This window comes from Eptatretus burgeri, chromosome 15 (genome assembly GCF_056783735.1).
Source record: "Eptatretus burgeri isolate ZD-2024b chromosome 15, Ebu_testis_v1, whole genome shotgun sequence".
Taxonomy (NCBI): Eukaryota; Metazoa; Chordata; class Myxini; order Myxiniformes; family Myxinidae; genus Eptatretus; species Eptatretus burgeri.
The window spans coordinates 58060815-58066108 of NC_140975.1; the positions used below are offsets into that span (position 1 = coordinate 58060815).

Here is a 5294-nt window from a genome sequence, read left to right on the forward strand (position 1 = left end):
GTTTTTGCTGGCAATGGTGTTCTGTGTGCTTGTCTCGAACTCTCTGTCTTCTATGGAACTAAACCTTCAAGTTGATGAACTGGATTCAAACCTCTTATCTATTGAGGTAAGATTTTTTATTTTCCTATTTTCAAACTTTGATTGAAGCATACTCATTTAATAATTAAATAACTTAATTAATACATTATTATTTTCTCTCACAGGAAATTGTATCTGAAATACAAAATGAAAATACTGCTTTTGCTACAACTTGGGGGAAATTGTTGGCTTGGTTGAAGACCTTGAGTGGGATGACTTTGGTGTTCCTTGGAACTCTCTGTCTTGTATGGAACTAAACCTTCAAGTTGATGAACTGGATTCAAACCTCTTATCTATTGAGGTAAGATTTTTTATTTTCCTATTTTCAAACTTTGATTGAAGCATACTCATTTAATAATTAAATAACTTAATTAATACATTATTATTTTCTCTCACAGGAAATTGTGTCTGAAATACGAAATGAAAATACTGCTTTTGCTACAACTTGGGCGAAATTGTTGGCTTGGTTGAAGACCTTATGAGCGACCAAGACCCACAGAACGAGTTCGTCCTTGATGACCCAACCAAAGAGTTATACCTTGGAGACCAGCAAAATCCTGAAAAAGAGTTTTACAGCAATAGTACTCATTGTGAGTTATCAAGACAATACCCACTGAACAAGTTATACCTTGATGAGCCAGAATACAAGTTTTACCTTGGAGACTCACAAATTTTGAAAAAATCAGTAAATGAGTTCTGCCTTGATGGTTTAAATAACTACCTTGGAGACTCAGGAAAAGGGTTCTGCCAAGATGGTTCTAAATATGGGGCCTACCTTGGAGACTCACAAATTTTGAAAAAAATCAGTAAATGAGTTCTGCCTTGATGGTTTAAATAACTACCTTGGAGACTCAGGAAAAGGGTTCTGCCAAGATGGTTCTAAATATGGGGCCTACCTTGGAGACTCACAAATTTTGAAAAAAATCAGTAAATGAGTTCTGCCTTGATGGTTTAAATAACTACCTTGGAGACTCAGGAAAAGGGTTCTGCCAAGATGGTTCTAAATATGGGGCCTACCTTGGAGACTCACAAATTTTGAAAAAATCAGTAAATGAGTTCTGCCTTGATGGTTTAAATAACTACCTTGGAGACTCAGGAAAAGGGTTCTGCCAAGATGGTTCTAAATATGGGTCCTACCTTGGAGACTCACAAATTTTGAAAAAATCAGTAAATGAGTTATCCTTAAGAGACTTTGTAAGTTGGTTTTACTTTGAATACTTGAAATGTGGGTTCTGGATTGATAACTCACAATGTGATACATATCTTGGAAACTCAACGGGAATGTGGTTATACCTTGAAGACTTGGAAAGTTGGGTTTATGTTGGACACTTGAAACTTTTTTGGGGGCTTTTATTTATTTATTTATTTCTTTATTATTATTATTATTTTATTTATTTATATTTTGGAGACTTTTGGAGTTGCTATCACTCTTTGGGATCTAAACCTATCGATGTAGTTCTTTGTCGGATGGTGCTTGATGGGAGCAAGATCAAGAAAGTTCTGGGAAGAAAGTGCAGGCTTACTCCCCCTTTTTACGTCATCAAACCTGAAAGCCTTAAAAGACAGAATTGGAAGAAGAGAAAAAAACAAAAAATATACATTGTTCGTTCTGGGAAGAAAGTGCAGGCTTACTCCCCCTTTCTACGTCATCAAACCTGAAAGCCTTAAAAGACAGAATTGGAAGAAGAGAAAAAAAAAACGTAAAATATATATATATATATATATATATATATAGGTGGAAATCTCATTTTGAAAAAGACATTGTGTTGGGTGAGGATTGAGTTGGGGTTGAGATTTTGAATGTGAGGGTTGGGGTTGAGATTTTGAATGTGAGGGTTGGGACACACACACACATACACATCAACAAACAAAAGTTAAGCCTTGACTATTCAGTTGAGGATTCTGTGTTTGGGGTTCACAGATCTAAGAACGTCCCCCTTGACACACATTATATACTGTTATACACCTCGGACTTGGCCCTCGAGTGTCCACAACGGTGTATAGTAGAAGGGAGTGAAGCGCCAACCTATTGCTCCCATTACACACACACACACACACACACACACACACACACACAAACAAAAGTTAAACCTTGACTATTCAGTTGAGGATTCTGTGTTTGGGGTTCACAGATCTAAGAACGTCCCCCTTGACACACATTATATACTGTAATACACCTCGGACTTGTCCCTCTAGTGTCCACAAAGGTGTATTATCTGCTTAGTTTTGTCTTTTGTAATTCCTGTGAATAAAATGAACCTAAAATCTCTTCCCCTTCCAAATCATATATTTTATAAGTCCAAGGAACTGTATCTATTACATCAACAATTTAAAAAAGTTCTTTCGTCCATCGTTCAGTAAAACCCTTTTCAAAATGAGATTTCCACCTATATATTCTTACGATATCACCAACTTTGAACTTAGGTTTTCTGACATTAATCTCTTTTTCATATTTTAATTTTGTAAATGTTTCTGATGGCTTCATATTCGTTGATGTGTGAATCGTGTCATTATACTTATCCACAATATCCTGAATAAAAGATGACCATTGTTGTGAACCGAGTTGTGTGAATTTTTTATATAGTCTCTCTTTTAAGGTACGATTAAAACGTTCAACAACAACTGCCTTCCCTTCATTAAAGGTACTGTATAATGTAATACTGTTATTTTTTAGAAAATTCATAAATGTCTTGTTATAAAACTCTCTACCCTCATCAGTCCACAATTTCTTAGGTTTTCTCTTACTTTTATTAAATATCTGTTGAAAAGCTAACATAAGAGTATTACCTGTTTTGTTTTTAAAGGGACAACCCACGCATATCTACTCCTCAAATCAATAACGGTTAAAGCATACTTGTACCCCTTATCATTATTGAGTTCAATCAAATCAGCAGACCAGATATAATCAACTTCCTTGGAATAAACTTTCCTTCTCTGAAACTTTGTGAATATTGGTTTATGTAATTCATCAGCTAATTGCTCTTCAGTCTTAATGGCATCATTAGAGCCTATAAGTTTTTGAATTTCCAAGTCCAAGTTTCAATTTAGCACTAATCATCTTCTTCACGATGAACCTATCAACTTTTTCTCTCAAGGTTGGATTTTGTATCAGAGACAAATTATACAACATTTCTCTATCGGCTTCATGCTTTTCTTCCAACGTTGTGGTATTCCCATAATCAATATCGTGTCTCATGCACACTTCATCAACTCTATTGATTGGTTTACTCCAGGATTTAGGATTGTCTGCCTCATCTAATCTTTTATCCAAGTTTGTGCCTGGACCACAGAAAGAATAACCTGGAAGATGTAATTCCCCTGGTATTCCAGTAGTTGTAAATTTACTTCCTGATAAAAACTTTTTGTATATCTCCTCCGAGTTTGTGTTTGGAGATAAATTGATTTTTTTGAACCACACACCGAACATATACCTTTTTGTATAACCCTGTTATTTTTACTTTTAATATATGAAATATTTTTAGTATTAGTTTTCTTTTTACATTTGAGACAATAACTCATTTATTTATGAGAAAAATTTCTGCAGAGTGCAAAAACCTTTTTAGTTTCCAACATGCACATTTGAATCTTAATTTTTAAAACATAAAGAATCCTTAGAAATGCCTTCACTCTCTCCTCCATTTATTTAAGAAAAAACTTGAATTAAAATGAATAGCTTGACGATGCTAATAGTTTTGTTGAAAGTATTGCAAATAGACTTGTTAATTCTTTGTATTCCTTCCTGGTGGGTTGAGTTATTTTCTGTAATACCTCTATTCTTTTTTGAATCTCACTGGTTTCCATACTATAATATTTATTTATTCTCTCTCTTTCCTCCCTCTCCCTCTCCTCCCTCTCTCTCTTCTCTTTTTCCTCCTTCTCTCTCTTCTCTCTTTCCTCCCTCTCTCTATTCTCTCTTTCCTCCTTCTCTCTCTCCTCCTTCTCCTTTTCCTCCTCTTCCCTCTCTTCTTCAACTCCTTCCTCATCCCTTACTATACTTGAATCGTTTACACCCCATAGAATATTATACATATATTCATCAGGATTTCTTGTTATTCCTGTATCCAAAATAATTTTTTTACAACAGGAAACCAATAAAATTTCTTTTGAATTTCTAAAAGAGCCTTACCTTTTCTTAACCTTATAATTTTTTCATTATTTAACATTCTAATTAAATCTAAAGTTGTCGGTTTATCAACATCAGCATAATGCCAATCTTTTATTGAAAATACCTCATTCTTATGTTGTAGAACATATTTATTAAAATACCGAATACCCTTTTCTTGAAGGTATGCTTGGACACAGAAATGATAATTTTCTTGAAGCCTTCTTGCTGTCATTTATGTATTAGAAATATATGTTAGAATAATATTATGGCACGAAACACCTCCCCATCTTCCCATAGTTAAATCATTTTGTATTTCCTTACTTATTATATATAATCCTGTTTTTTCTGTTTTCATGAGATAAACAAGGGCAAAACCATTATTATATTTACCCTTATTAAATTCTTTTATTTGTTGTTTACTAATCGTGGCTCCACAAAACTCATTCTCGATACCAAGTGGATAATATTCTTCCTTACGAGACTGATTTAATTGTTCCAGGTCTTCGAGGTTAATTTTAAATGACCAATTATACCCTAAATCATTCATATCATACCCCCATTGTTCTATTCTCATACAAACGATACGCCCTTCTTTATAAAAATTTATTTTAATTCGAACTGTGAATTCTGTATGACCTGGAGATAATATCAACACTTCTGTATCTTTAGAATACACAGCCGTTTTATTTAAGTATATATATTGTGATAAATCGCTTAATCTCACCAAGTCATTCGCGTCAGTCGGGCTTGGATAATTTTTTAATTTATAAGCATTTTTCATGTTAATATTTTTGTTTATATTATATTTATGTCGTTCAGCCTGTGCCTTTGTGTAATAATTTGATAAATCAATATCCAGTTCTTGAGATACACCAAAGATAGAACCATCTTTACCAACATAAGTCATTTATATTAGATTAAAAATAATATCATAAAATTTTTTATTTTTGTTGAGTTGAAATAACACATATAGACATAATTGACCACAACACTTGGAATTTAATTCTTGGACTTGAAATGTTTGATAAACACCATTCTGTAAGAATTTTATGACTTCAACAGGTGGTGGAAGACCAAAACTATCAAAATAATATTTGTCTTGACTATTAAA

The 5294-nt window shown here is 33.4% G+C and overlaps 1 long non-coding RNA gene across 1 annotated transcript in view; it reads left to right on the top strand.

The window, feature by feature from the left end:
* Window positions 1-2636, top strand: part of LOC147012265 (uncharacterized) — a 3729-nt gene extending 1093 nt beyond the window's left edge. The window contains exons 1-2 of the long non-coding RNA XR_015051543.1: window positions 1-379; window positions 477-2636. The exon at window positions 1-379 is cut by the window's left edge and continues 1093 nt beyond it. This is a non-coding gene — a long non-coding RNA (uncharacterized LOC147012265). The remainder of the gene's footprint in view (window positions 380-476) is intronic.
* The last annotated feature ends 2658 nt before the right edge of the window (window positions 2637-5294 follow it).